Below are 16,241 nucleotides of genomic sequence, written 5' to 3' on the forward strand. Positions count from 1 at the left end.
GCCAAAGGCAGAGACTCAGAAGACAGCTTTGTAGTCCTACAGAGAGAAAGAGAGAGCAGCTGTGCAAATCTACAAGAGACTAGGGACATACGGTAAGTTTAGGGGGCCAAATAGGATTACAGATAGTACTGTTTTGTAGTAAAAGCTATTGTAACATGTTTCCTAATAAAGCTGAGACTGTTTTGCATTGGCATGGGCTTGTGCTCGTAGTGATTTGACCACTGCACAGTTGTGGGACATCTGGGCAAATTCATTCAAAACAGTCTGGGTGGGGAGTTGTCTAACTTGTTAAAAGGGTTAAAAATCACACAACACCAGGTTATAGTCCAACAGGTTTAATTGGAAGCACACTAGCTTTTGGAGCGACGGTCCTACATCAGGTGGTAGTGAAGGGCTCAATCCTAACACACAGAATTTACAGCAAAAATTTACAGTGTGATGTAACTGAAATTATACATGGAAAAATTGATTGTCTGTTAAGCCTTTCACCTGTTAGAATACCATGATAGTTTCACTTCTTTCATGTGTAAATCACAAAACCTATTTTTAAAAAGTTGCATTCTTAGGTTAACTGTTAACAATGGTGATAGCTAGACCAACGTTGAAGGTGTTAGCCCCCTGTGTTCTCTGTCTATGCCATGGTGTTTAGATTGATCCTAACCTAAAAAGTGAGATAATGGAGTTTTACATGAATTCATGCAGTTTTTGAGTTCAGAGTTCTATATGAATGTATGCAGTTTTTGAGCAAAGTACAATGTAACCCTGCAAGTACAAATTCACCCCACAAAATATATGTGTGCATGTGGGTCTTTGTCTGTCTGTCTGTGTGTGTCTGTCTGGGTTGGGGGTTGTGAGTGTGAGAAAGTGTATGTGTGTGTGTGTGTAGTGAGTGCAGAGTGTCTTTAGTCTGTGAGGGGATGCATGTGTGAGTGTGGAAGTGTGTGTGTCTGTAAAGGTGTGTGTGGGTGTCTGTGTGCGCATATGTGTATATGTATGTCCATGTATATGTGTATATAGGAGTGCCTGTGTGTGTGAGAGAGTGTGTGTGTGTGTAGGAGTGTCTGTGTGTGTATGTGTATAGTGCAATGGTGGTCACCTGTAATGTGACATGAACCCAAAGTCCCTCCCTATGGGTACCGGACTTAGCAATCAGCCTCTGCTTGGACACTTTTCACTACTGCCTTTCACAAAGTCCACCTTGGAGGATGGTCACCCAAAGGTCTGAGGTCGAATGTCCTGGACCACTGAAGTGTTCCCCAACTGGGAAGGAACCCTCCTGTCTGTTGATTGTTGTGCGGTGCCCATTCATCCGTTGTCGTAGCCTTTGCTCAGTTTCCCCAACGTACCATGCCTCCGGGCATCCTTGCCTACAACATATAAGATAGACAACATTGGCTAAGTCACATGAGTACCTGCCATGTACAAGGTGGGAGGTGTCCCCATGCGTAATGGTGGTATCCATGGCAGCAGCGAAAAGTGGCAGAGCAGAGGCTGGTAGCTAAGTTCAGTACCCATAGGGAGGGCCTCAACCAGGACCTTGGGTTCATGTCACATTACAGGTGACCATCGCTGCACTATACACACACACAGATTCTCCTACACACACACACTCTCACACACACACAGGCACTCCGATACACACATACACATCGACACACATATACACAGACGCGCACACAGACATCCACACACACCCTTACAGACACACACACTCGCACACTCACACATGCAGCCCCTCACAGACTTAAGACACTCTGCACTCACTACACACACACACACACACACACATGCACACATATATTTTGTGGGGTGAATTTGTACTTGCAGGGTTACATTGTACTTTGCTCAAAAACTGCATGAATTCATGTAAAACTCCATTATCTCACTTTTTAGATTAGGATCAATCTAAACATCATGGCATAGACAGAGAACACAGGGGGCTAACACCTTCAACATATCGTCTAGCTATCACCATTGTTAACAGCTAACCTAAGAATGTAACTTTTTAAAAATAGGTTTTGTGATTTACACATGAAAGAAGTGAAACTATCATGGTATTCTAACAGATGAAAGGGTTTAAATATATATATGGCTTACTTTTAGAAAAGCTTGCAGACTGCGAGTGGGCGTGTCTTTGCCGTTCGGCAGTCATGTGGTCCTCTGATGCGTGATGCTCCGAGACGCGGGCGCGGTCACGTGGTCTCCCTGTTTTGCGCTCCGGAAGAGTGCCGGGAGGTCATGTGATCGGCCGTTTCGCGACCCGGAAGTGTGCGAGTCGGCCGTTTCACACCCGAAAGGAGGCCGCATGGTGCTCCTTTTCGGAGACAAAGGAGGGTCACGTGGGATCGGACATCCGGGAATGCGAGGAGGCGGGGAATGGAGTCAGAGCAACAGCCAATTAGAAGACAATCTCATTTGAGTGATGGTATGATGTTTTGTATGGTATAAAAGACTGGGTCAGGGGCAGAAATACGTCTTTGTTCTTTGTGAACTGACTTACTTAGTAGTTTGTCAGGGACAGAAAGGTTTAGACCCAGAGCTCTGTATACTTTATCCACTTACTGATAGAATAACACTAACAGTGTAAGATTGAATATCTTCTCCTATTGCTTTATTTAAAGAGCACGCAGGACTGGGCTCACACATTGAAGAAAGTAAGTTGATAGATTGAGCCTAAAGTCCAGCAATTGGCGACCACGACGTGATACAGACAAAGTGACGTAAAAGAGAGAAAAATAGAAACAACGGACACTGACGTCTGATGACGACAACAAGTGGTGCTGCATTAAAAAAAAGGTGAGCAGACACCTGTTTATATTGAAGTTCTGCAATTGGAGATACTAAATTGATTGTTGTCATTAGACTGCAAGTGTCCTAGTAATAGTAAGTGGATAAAGTATTGATTTAATACGTACGGGTTTAAAGTCCCATGGGGTTAGAGTCCTCATAAAAGCACCAAGGTACATAAGTGTGAGAAGGTTTAAAGTCCTTTGAGCAGGATCTCATAAAAGCACCGCTCACGAATTTTGGTTGATGATTCATGTGCTTTAAGTTTTATAATTATATTGGGAATGTACAGAGGGTAGTAGAAAAGCCAGTGATGTCTCTGAGACAAAGACGGTGGTATCTCAGTGAGAAAGAGTAGACAGTAGAAACTTAAAGGTGATAACAAAACTGCTGATAACTTTAACTGTAAGAGTCAGTTGTTCGGGTGTATTTTATACAGATTGATTGGCAACCGGACTTGTTTTTGATTGGGTTGGTTGTTCGGCTATATTAAATATAAAGTGATTGGTTATTGGGCAAGAGGATTAAAAAAAAACAGAAATACATAAAATGGTAGGGGAATTTGATAAAGAGTGTGAAGAAAACAGAAGATGTTCTTCTGATTTAATGTTGTCCGTAAAACAGCAGTGGGGTAAAGTTAGAAGTCAGTTAATTGGTGGGCTTGCAAAGAACAAACAAAAAACAATGATGGACAAATATGGTAAGATTTGGGAAGATTTATAAAAGCAGGGCAAAGTCCCTAAAGATGAGGAGAGGAAGAAATTGTCGCCGTTTTTGGGAACAGCAGAAGAGCAGGTTAGATTAGAAGTAGAAGAGCATGTGAAGGGAAAGAAAGGGTCGATATTGCTTAGAAGAAAGTGGATAAAAGAAGACGAAGAGAAAGAAGAGAGGAGGAGTCAAGGAGTAGCACAGATAGTGAAGACGATGAGTCCCGCCCAGGGGGCAGTCCAAACACGTACCCTGTCACTTTAAAAGGCTCACTTACTATGCATACTGAACAGGGCCCACCAGGGGTACAGCCTCTGTTTGAAAACAGTTATGATTTGCGACGGAGGGAGATATTGCGGCAGCCCATAAAATATCAGCACCAACTACCTCTAGTTTATAAAGGCTATTTTACTGGGGATGTGTATCAGCCTTTTACCTATACGGATATGAATTGTATTTTGGATAAAATGCCCCCACCCATGGAGGGAGGTGGACCCTGGATGACTAAATTTTGCCAATACACACTAAGCTTCAAGTTGGCCATAGGCGATTGGAGAGCATTATTGGGCAGATAATTGAGTATGTGGGAGGTACAGCAGATTAAAGCATTTGCGGGGACCACCTTAGTACCTGACTCAGACCCGTTTGTGCAGCATGTCACCTGTGTGGGAAGGGCTATGAGGGATAGATTCCCAACTCCACCGGGGGCGACGCACTCACTCACCTTCACAATGAAGGAGGGTGAGGATATGCCTGCCTTTTTGGCTAGATGTAAAGGCACGTGGACAGATACTGCGGGGAGCCATCCGGGGTCAGGTCAGCTACAGACCACGTTATTTAGGAATGCCGTTATGGCAGGGATGCCTAAGGAAGTAAAAGAGGCAATGGAGAGTAATCCTGATATCCCAGGATGTTCAACAAAACAGTGGGAAGAACATTTGATGCATCACATGAAGCCTTATAGGACAAAACAGGATGAAGATAAACAGAGTAATGAGTCAGCTCAAGTGCAGTTGCTGAAGTTACAGCTTGTTGAGGCTAGACGGAAGGTTAATGAAACAAAGAAGGCCTCCAAAAAGACAACTAATCAGATGGTTCAGCAGCCGTCGCCACAAAACCAATCTGCCGAGTCTATATCCAACACCTGATTCAATGCCATATTACCCCCTTTATGGGGGCAGGCCAAGAGGTGTTCCAGGAGGAATGCGTGGTAGAGGAAGGGGCCGTGGAGGAGTCAGAGGTTAGCCACCGGACACTTGTTTTGAATGTGGCCAACCTGGGCATTGGAGAAGAAAATTGTCCCCTGCTGTGGGGGCCCTAGGGACACCAGGGATGGATCCGAGGACAGTATGTCCCCTTAAATCAGCCTCCTAATCTGCCTTTGACATCGCCACTGGTCGCATCAGTGGTCGGACAGACTTTTTATCATCAATATGTTTTATCACCTGCATGCCCTATGAATTTGATGGGACGTGACTTGCTGGTGAGATACAGGGTCTCGGTTCTGTGCGGACCAGACGGACTCGTAGTGACCTTTCCAAATGGCTATTCTGTTAACTGTTCGATGGCGATGATTCACTCTGGACCCCAAATGATATTATCACCAGACACATCACCAAGGGCAGAAGGGCAGTGGGCAGATATATACTGGGGACTCCTTGAATCTGAGGAAGGGCAGAATAACGGCATAAAGTCTTTATACAACCAATGGCGACCCTGGGCTCAGATGCTGCATCCCTATGCTCCTCCTGCAGATCCCCTTCATGTGACCCTATATTACGACAGATGATAATAAAATCTATCAGGATGCATTCTATCAACACCTAGAAGGTGTGGTGGGTGTTGTGGAACGAACTCTGGAACAGTTGGAATGATATGAGATGTCTGAAGAAGCTATACCGCATGTCACATTAGCAGTGCATGCTGAATATCAGGCCAAGGATCTGGGACCTATGTCCAAACGCTTGATGGAGCTAACTGATTGGGTTTGGACTCAGTTACTCGACTTGCAATATTCACCCTCAGTTGAAGCTTATAGACTTATGCACAGAACAACTGACAAGGTGCTGCTGGAACATAGGCAGATTAAAAGGTTTCATGGCAGGGAAAAGACGGACCATCCACAGGCTGCAACGATGCTTGATACACTACCAGATGCCTTGTGGTCAGCAGGTTCAACGAACGATGGTTACTGTGAACACGTCACACCAATCACATTCGATTTAATAGACCACACTCTGAGTGGGCAGAGACAATACCCACACAAACCAGAGGCTGAAGCCGGCATTGCCGACACAATTGAAGGATTGGTAGCAGCAGGGGTGCTAGAACCCTCTCAATCAGCCTGGAACACTCCTATCTTACCTGTAGAGAAGCAGAATACAGGCAAATATAGGATGGTGCATGATCTTAGACGGATCAATAGTGTTGTTTCTACTCTGACAGTTCCAGTCCCAAACCCCTACACTGCGATGTCTGTGCTGACTCCTGACCATAAGTGGTTCTCGTGCATTGATCTGGCCAACGCGTTCTTCTGTTTGCCCCTAGCTGATCATTTAAGGGACATTTTTTCGTTCACCTATAAAGGCCAACAACTTTGTTATATAAGGGTCCCTCAAGGGTTCATTTTGTCGCCTGGGGTGTTTAATCAGGTACTGAAACAGCAGCTGAAGGATCTGATGCTCCCAAAGGGGGTGGTATTGATGCAATATGTGGATGACATTCTTTTGGCGGCACCCGACCATGTTTCTTGTTTGGCAGCTACAAACTCGTTGCTGTTACTCTTGTATAACGTCGGTTTCAAAGTTTCACGGGCTAAATTACGATGCTGCAGACAAACGGTGTCTTTTTTGGGTAGAGTTATTTCCGGTAAGGGAACAGGTGTGTCTCCATCCCATAGATCCTCTATTCTGCATCATGCCAAACCAGTCACTGTAAAAGACATGCTCTCATTTCTTGGGTTGGCAGGATACAGTAGACAATTTGTTCCCTCCTATCGGGAGCTTACTTTCCCTCTAAGGGCCATGGTAAATGAGCAAGGCATGAGAAATTTGTCGGCCCATTTGCAGTGGACCACGGAGGTAGACGAAAGTTTCATATCTCTTAAACAGGCCCTAACGCGGGCTGCTGATTTAGCGGTCCCGGATTACAAAGAGCCATTTTTCCTCTATTTCTGAAAAAGCACACACAATAAATGGTATTCTTTTTCAGAACAAAGGGGGAGGCAGGCAGGTGCTGATGTATGTAAGTGTTACCCTTGACCCAATAGAGGACAGATACCCGCCATGTACAAGACATGCAGCAGGGGTAGTAAAGATTCTCCAAAAGGTAGCACATATAGTCATGGGACATTCACTAACAGTATTGACGACACATAGTATAGTGGCCTATGTGAACTCAACAGCCTTTACAATGATGTCACTGTGGCAGATCAGGTTAGAGAAAACCCGGAGTGCACATATAATTTTTATACATGAAGGAATTAACATGGCTGATAAGATGGGAGAAGGAGAGCCACATATGTGTGAGGAAAGGGAACAGAGAGATGCCAAAGTTAGGCCAGATTTACAGGCAATTCCATTAGTAGACCCAGAAGAAGTGCTGTTCACAGATGGTTGCTATTACAGACATCCAACTGAAGGACTTAAATCAGCCTATGCAGTAGTGCGACAGACAAGTAAGGGATTTGAAGAAGTGTTGATAGGAAAAGTGACAGGCAAAGTATCAGCCCAATTGGCTGAACTACAGGCAATGATTGAAAATTATATCAGAGAATGTAAAACGTGTTCAGAATATAATGTAAAAGCAACAGTGAAACCACAAGAGGGAAAATTTCCTCTCCCAAGAATGCCAGGTCAGGAAATAGTGATTGACTACACTGACATGGTAGAGAGAGTAAACGGAAGCAGGTGCTTTTTGGTACCAGTGGATGTATACACTGGTTGGCCAGAAGTGATACCTGCGAAAAAGGAAGATGCAAAGACAGTGATCAAATTTTTGATAAACCAATATATTCCAACGCATGGATTTCCAAAGAAAGTCAGGTCAGATAATGGCACACATTTTAAGAATAAAGACCTGCAAAAAGTAGAAGCAGCTTTAGGATTGAAACACGCGTTTGGAACGGTCTACCATCCTCAGTCACAGGGAAAAGTGAAGAGAATGAACCAGTCCATAAAGGGAAAAATAGGAAAAGTGTGTGCACAAACGAAGTTAAGCTGGGTGGATGCCCTACCTCTAGCCTTAATGTCTATTAGTAGCTCAGTAAACTCTATTACAGGGTTTACCCCGTACGAGCTAACCACAGGGCAGCAGTTCCCGGGACCAGGAGCTGGAATACAGATGTTAGAGGGAGGAGCCTCTATAAGGTACAAACCTTATTATGACCAACTAACAGCTTTGGTCTCAGCTTTTTCTAAACAGGTTGGATCAGAAAAGGGGGACCTACAGAGCCAGGCGCCATCCACCACAGAGTGGGTCCTGCTGAAGGTGATCAAACACTTGGTACCATTGGAGCCAGTGTGCAGCCACGGAACCACCAACTCTAGAACAAATAAGAACAGAAAAAGAGTAGAAGGATCTTAAACTGTTAATTTTTGTGTAACGAATATCATGTTTATTTTAGTAACTAGCCCACATTATCCTAGGCTGTTAAGGTTGGGAGTTTTTACTATTTTATGTGTAAATGTTATGATACTGTTAATAAGGGCATCAACCACGAGGGACAAACACACAGACGAGGTAGAGAGTCCCAGGAATAAGAGATCAACAGGACAAGAGATGGACAAATGTTAAGGGAGCCGGATACACATTAGACATGATAAAAAGCGTGTTACAATATACCAGTTTGACTTATGCCAAGTAATTGACTGTGGCCAAGATACAGGGAGCTGGAGGGAGTATGATGTATATCTTTGTATCTACACTATTTACAATGACCCATGCCCGTCGTGGGATAATGTAGTAACATGGACTGGGGTACAATGGACACCGAAGAAGTCGTCACCCTTGGAAAATAGATGGGAGGTTAGAGACCATGTGAGCCTGACAAAGGGGCAACCCGACCATTCCTCAGAGCTAAAAAATCCACTCTTGTTAACCCTGACAAGATTCAACATTAATCCTGGTTCTGAAAAGGTACAGATTTACTGTGGAATTGATGACAGAAGCTTTTATTTTGTAATAGGGGTTCCCCGCGGCATACCTGATGAACATAAGTTGGTAGACTGGGTAACAACAGGATTTGAGAATCTCCCAATTATTAGTGCTTTATTCCCAGTTACGCTGAATAAAAATGTTGATCGAATTAATTATGTACATTACAATGTACTCCGGCTAGCCAATAGAATTAGAGACTCCGTGGCGGGACTCTTTGAACAACTGGCAGCGATCTCATTGATGACAGTACAAAATAGAATGGCCTTAGATATGTTGTTGGCAGAAAAAGGGGGAGTGTGCTCTATGTTTGGAGATCAGTGTTGTACGTTCATCCCCAACAATACAGCACCTGATGGCTCGGTAACCAGAGCCCTGGAAGGATTAAGAACCTTGTCTGAAGAAATGCATGAACATTCAGGTATTGACAACCCTCTAGGAGGCATTTTCGATTCCTGGGTAGGGAAATGGAAAGGATTAATTGTGTCTGTGTTTATGTCCCTCGTTGGTATGACCATTGTGTTCGTGTTGTGTGGATGTTGTATCCCCTGTATTAGATCTTTGTTGAACAGGGTAATTATTACAGCAATTGAAGGGAAGGCTCCCCCGCCCTACCAGATGTCACAGATGGAGGCAGAAACCATGGCTCTGGCAAGAGGGGAGGACTATGCGTCAGAGAGTGAATGTGAGGCATAAAACTGGTTTGTTGGTCTCATTTTCATGAGACCAAAAGGGAGAGTTGTAAATATATATATGGCTTACTTTTACAAAAGCTTGCAGACTGCGAGTGGGTGTGTCCTCGGCGTTCGGCGGTCACGTGGTCCTCTGATGCGTGCGCAGAGGATGATCACGTGATGCTCCGAGACGCGGGCGCGGTCACGTGCTCTCCCTGTTTCGGGCTCCGGAAGAGTGCCGGGAAGTCACGTGATCGGCCGTTTCACGCCCCGGCAGTGTGCGAGTCTGCCATTTCGCGCCCGAAAGGAGGCCGCGTGGTGCTCCTTTTTGGAGACAAAGGAGGGTCACGTGGGATCGGACATCCGGGAATGCGAGGAGGCGGGGAATGGAGTCAGAGCAACAACCAATTAGAAGACAATCTCATTTGAGTGATGGTATGATGTTTTGTATGGTATAAAAGACTGGGTCAGGGGCAGAAATACGTCTTTGTTCTTTGTGAACTGACTTACTTAGTAGTTTGTCAGGGACAGAAAGGTTTAGACCCAGAGCTCTGTATACTTTATCCACTTACTGATAGAATAAAACTAAAAGTGTAAGATTGAATATCTTCTCCTATTGCTTTATTTAAAGAGCACGCAGGACTGGGCTCCCACATAGAAGAAAGTAAGTTGGTAGATTGAGCCTAAAGTCCAGCAAGGTGTAACAGACAATCAATTTTTCCATGTATAATTTCAGTTACATCACACTGTACATTTTTGCTACAAATTCTGTGTGTTAGGATTGAGACCTCCACTACCACCTGATGAAGTAGCATCGCTCCGAAAGCTAGTGAGCTTCCAATTAAACCTGTTGGACTATAACCTGGTGTTGTGTAATTTTTAACTTAGTACACCCCAGTCCAACACCGGTATCTCCAAATCATTGTTAAAAGGGGAACAAGCAACTTCTGACACATTTAAGAAGGTCCTAGGCTATGGTTACTTTACTTTAGAGCGGAGTAAAAGAAATGGCTATTGATCTTCAACCTCTGACTGAGACATTCTGCCTATGCAGGAAGTGAGCTTGTGCCCTATAGGTAGGCTTGGAGCTTTTCCAGAAGCATTAATGGGTCCCCTGCTAGGTTTCTGTTGGTAAGTGCTCCTCAGAGGAGTTAATGAGCAGAATTTCAAGGTTACACAAGATGAGGCTTTGCTACGTCAACTTCACATCATGTTCGTAGTGGGAGTAAGAGTGGGTGAGGGATGCTCTACAATAGACACTTGACAGGGTAGTTACAATGATTCTAGTAACGCTGCCTGATAAGATCCTGAAGGATAACAATGAAGGGAGTTCTTCCTCAGATGAGGAGCAGCAGGAGGAGGAGGAGAATGAGAAGCAAGGCTCACAAGTGGAATCCCAGAGATGGTGTAGATAACATTGCCATCTAGAGGCTGAGACAGTCATTTGGGTCAACACTGTAGCTGGAGATTTGCTGACATTCCAATAATGGACACTTTCCAAGAGTCCAGAGGTTGATCTGGAAGGAGGGGAGATTTTTTGAAGACCCCAGGGGAAGGGCATTGCAACTCTTTATGTGGCTTGATGAAGGCCAACTGAATTCTGAGCTGTCATGGTAAGGGAGGAAATTAAGATGTTTGATGTTATATAAATTGAAACTGTATATTGTACATTACATTACACGTGTGTTTCATATTTTACTTTATGCAACATAACTTACCCAAACACTACATTGATGCAACTCATGCTCAAACTGACATGGTATTGTTGTGAAATATTTTAAGAGGATAGCATAGATCTTAATGTTTTCTCATTTAAAGGTAGATATGAACTGGGTGTTCCAGGTGTGATGCAGCTGGTCAAACCACTCGATTTAAGCAAAACAGAATATATTTAAACACTGCAGTTAAAACACGAACAAAAGAAAGTGGAATTTTGAATAATTTAACTTATGGAAAATTTAACTGAATACTCAATACAGTAACTTGACTAATTAACTGTTCCAATACAGTAACATCCCATAAACACACCCATTGGCAAAAAGGTAAATTCAAACGCAGATTCTTATAGGCATATTCAAATCCAGGAGGGATCAAAAACCAGAAAGATTTCAGAGAAAGTCAGTTGGGACCCATTCACTGAAGCGTGCAATCATTCTGGTACTCATACATCTTATGGCATCTACAGCTAAAATAAAAACTAGAACCTGGACTGGGACAACTGGCCACTCTCCTTCTAAATTGTTTTAAAAGAAACACTATTGATTCAGGCTGGATCCCTAGCCACTTCACCACCTTTGCGTTTACAACCTCTCTTCAAAAAAACCCAAAACAAAATAACCTTTTTAAAATGACAGCATTGTCACAGTATAGGGAGAACATTCGTATGAGGAGGAGTTGAGCAGAGTGGGCTTATACTCTTTGGGGTTTCAGAGAATGAGAGAAAACCTTATTGAAATTTGTAAGATTCTCAGGTGGTTCGACACCGTCGGTGGAAAGGCTGTTTTCTTTTGAGTCTAACAGATGTACAGCTCAGAAACAGACCGTTTGGTCCAACTCATCCACACTGACCAGATATCCTAACCTAATCTAGTCCCACCTGCCAGCACTTGGCCCATATCCCTCTAAACCCTTTCTATTCATATACCCATCAGATGTCTTTTAAATGTTGTAATTGTACCAGCTTCCACCACTTCCTCTGGCAGCTCATTCCACAAATGTCCCACCCTCTGTATGGAAGAAGTTGCCCCTTAGGTCCATTATATATCTTTCTCCTCTTACCCTAATCCTATGCTGTCTAGTTCTGGACTCCCCACCCCAAGGAAAAGACTTTGTCCATTTATCCTATCCATGCCCATCATGATTTTATAAACATTTATAACGTCACCCCTCAGCCTCCGATGCTCCAGGGAACACAGCACCAGCCTGTTCAACCTCTGCTTGTAGCTCAAATCCTCCACCCCTGGCAACATCTTTGTAAATCTTTTCAAGTTTTACAACATCCTTCCAATAGGAAGGAGACCAGAATTGCATGCAATATTCTAAAAATGGCCTAAACAATGTCCTGTACAGCTGCAACATGATTTCCCAACTCCTGTACTCTATACTCTAATTAATAAAGAAAAGCTTACCAAACATCTTCTTCACTATTCTATCTAACTGCGACTCCACTTTCAAGGAGCTATGAACTTGCACTCCAAGGTCTCTTTGTTCAGCAACACTCCATAGGACCTAATCATTAAGTGCATAAGTCCTTCTCTGATTTGCTTTTCCAAAATGCAGCATTTCGCATTTATCTAAATTGAACTCCACCTGCCACTTCTCAGCCCTTTGGCCCATCTGAGCAAGATCCCATTGTACTCTGAGGTAACCTTCTTCACTATCCACTACACCTCCAATTTTGTTGTTGTCTGCAAACGACAACAATTAATTATATCTCCTTTGTTCACATCCAAATCATTTATATAAATGATGAAAAGTAGAGGACTCAGTACCGATCCTTGTGGTACTCCACTGGTCACAGGCCTCCAGTCTGAAAAGCAACCCTCCACTACCACCCTCTGTATTACCTTTGAGCCAGTTCTGTATCCAAATGGCTAGTTCTCCCTGTATTCCATGAGATCTAACCTTGCTAACCAGTCTCCCATGAGGAACGCCTTACTGAAGTCCATACGGATCACATCCACCACTCTGTGCTCATCTATCCACTGTGTTACCTTTTCAAAAAACTCAATCAAATTATATGAGACATGATTTCCCACACACAAAGCCATGTTGACTGTCCCTAATCAAATACTTTCCAAATACACATACATCCTGTCCCTCAGGATTCCCTCGAACAATTTGCCCACCACTGATGTCAGGCTCACCGGTCTATAATTCCCTGGCTTTTCCTTACCACCTTTCTTAAATAGTCATACCACGTTAGCCAATCTCCAGTCTTCTGGCACTTCACCTGTGACTATCAATGATGCAAATATCTCAGCAAGAGGCCCAGCAATCACTTCCCTAGCTTCCCTCAGAATTCTAGGGTACACCTGATCCAGTCCTGGTGATTTATCCATTTTTGTGCATTTGAAGACATCCAGCACCCCCTCCTCTGTAATATGGAGTCTTTCCAAGGTGTCATCACCTATTTCCCCATATATTATATCTTCCATGTACTCCTCCACAGTAAACGCTAATGCAAAATACTCGTATAGCATCTACACCAACTGCTACAGCTCCACCCATAGATTGCCTTGCTGATCTTTGAGGGGCCCTATTCTGTCCCTAGTTGCCTTTTTGTCCTTAATGTATTTATAGACCAAAGGACAAAGTCTCAGGGTAAGGAGCTGCCCATTTAAGTCAGAGTTGAAGAGGAATAATTTTTCTCAGAGGATTGTGTATCTGTGGAATTCTTTACCACAAAGGACTGTAGAGGCAGGATCACTAAGTATATTCAAAACTGAGAAAGATGGGTTTTAATTAGCAAGGGAATCAAGGGGTTATAGGATAAGGCAGAGGAGTGAAGATGAGGATTATCCAATCAGCTCTGGCCTAATTGAATGGCAGAATGGACTGGACAGGCTGAATGGCTCCTGTATCTCATGGTCTTATGGGTTTCTCCTCTCTTGGGCACTCTGATATGTAAGGATGCCCATGTTGCCTTGAAGAGTCACACTCTTATAGGTTCAAGGAGTTGAGATAATCTTCCTCCTTCAAAGGAGAGATTTTGGATGACTATGGGGAAAAGATGGCACAATGCAAACCAAATCATTCTTGTTTCGATACATAGAAAATAGGAGTTGGAATAGGCCATTCGAGTGTTTGAACTGGCTTCGCCTTTCATTATGATCAGGCCCTGAACTTCAAACTCAATGCCTTGTTTCTGCTTCTCCCTATTGCCTTTGATGACTTTAGCCCTAGAAATTACATCTGAACCCTTCTTGAAAACATTCGATGTTTTGTTCTTAACCAGAGAATTCCACAGTGTGAAGAATTCTATTCATTGGGTGAAGAAATTTCTCCTCATTTAAATGGCCTACCCCATATCTTTAGCCTGTGACTCCTGTTTCTGGACTTCTCTGTCATCAGGAAAATCATTCCTGCGTTGACCCTGTCTAGGCCTATTAGAATTTTATAAGTTTTATAGATCCCTATTCATTCTTCTAAACTCCAATGAGTACAACCCTAACCATTCCATTCTCTCTTCATAGATGAGTATAGCCATCCCAGGAATCAGTATGATAAACCTTCATTGCACTGTCTCCATAACCTTCCAGATTATCCTTCCTCAGATAAGGAGACCAAAACTGAATACAACACTCTAGGGTGTGGTCTCATCAATTGCAGGAAGACATCCTTGTCCTCACACTCAATCCTTCTTGCTATGAAGTCTAATATTTACTTTCCTCACCTCCTGCCACATCTTCATGTTTACTTTTGCAAAGAGACAGGATGGACCAAACAGCCACTTTCTGAGCTGTAGCCATTCTACGAAGATAGCAAATTACATGGTCAGATAGGTCTGGGGGTAATCTCATGTTTCAGAAGCCACGCGTTGGTTGCCAGTGAGCCCACCATCTGCTTAAGAGTATCAGATGTTCTCCTGATACAGCAGGCCAGACCAGAGGCCACATCATGTTGAAGCCTCAGCAACACCATCCAGGCCCAGGGACAAGTTGCTGCCCCCGGTCCTGGTCATTATCCGAACCATACAGCCAAAGCTATAGACCTCAAAGCCCGGCTGTAAAAAACAGTGCTGATTTTATCGAGCCAGTTTTTCAGAGTCACTTGCACTGACAGTCGTGGGCAGCTGCTTCCAATTTTCAGCCAGCGTTGTGGTTTTAATTTTATTTTTGAAAAGCCTGTCAAGAAACCACAAAAGTGCCTGGAGGTCAGCAGCTGCAGTTACTCCTTGCAGCAACAGTCACTGGCCTGTTCTTGGTTGAGGATCTGAACGGAAATGGTCAGTGAAATCCCGGAATTCTTCAGTGAGCCATTTGGATGTGGTAGGGTGGGTGACTGTACAGTCTCTGATGAATGAGATGGTCAGAACTAGACAGCCTTTGTCATCCATAATTATTTTGCAAACTGAGAGTGGAATCGTTGCTGGAGTTCTGTTCATTTGAGAGAAATGTGTGAAGTGTCCAGCAAGGCATTCCACGATGTCAGGAGCAACGAATCGCATTTTCCAACAAAGTCTCGGATGTTGAGATGAAATTCTCACTAATGAACAGAAAGTGGCCTGTTAATTACTCACGATCACCCACATTACCATCTGATCTGAAATGCAGATTGTGATTTTACCATGTGCCAGGCAGAAATTGGAGACTGCCGTACTCACTGCATGGTGAAAGTCAGAGCATTCACCTGGTGACTCCAGCTCTCTGTTTGCTCCTCCAGACATCCATCTTTGTCACCCAGCAACCAAGTCGCAGTACATGCTCCAGACCAGTGACTGCATGCCCTCTCATTTCCATAGGCACTGACATCCAACATGTGCCAACTTCTCCACACCACCCTGGGTACATCTCCCTGATCCACGTATAGTCCGCTACTGCACTTTAATGTTGCATTTTGGAGTGCATAGGCACCTCACAATGCAATGCTGCTGCAAGGATACTTTGTGCACAGATAAAGGAACACAGCTCATGAACTGGACCAGAGTGTATCTCGAGGCTGTTCACTTACTCTCTTTATGCTCACTCACTTAACATCTACCCATGCTTATAGTATCCCCTTTGTGTTTTGTGCCCTGCAGTCAGAGCTGAAAGGGTCTCAGTGCTGCTTTATTGCTCTGCACAGACACAAAGCTATGCAGATGGTCATCTAGGTCAGTTGTTATCTATATGGTTTGGATATCTTGCGATGTGACACATTGATATCTCAGTCTCCCAGCTGAATCATATAACCAACAGCTTATGTGGCAAACACATT

The sequence above is a fragment of the Hemiscyllium ocellatum genome, chromosome 30, assembly GCF_020745735.1.
Source record: "Hemiscyllium ocellatum isolate sHemOce1 chromosome 30, sHemOce1.pat.X.cur, whole genome shotgun sequence".
NCBI lineage: Eukaryota > Metazoa > Chordata > Chondrichthyes > Orectolobiformes > Hemiscylliidae > Hemiscyllium > Hemiscyllium ocellatum.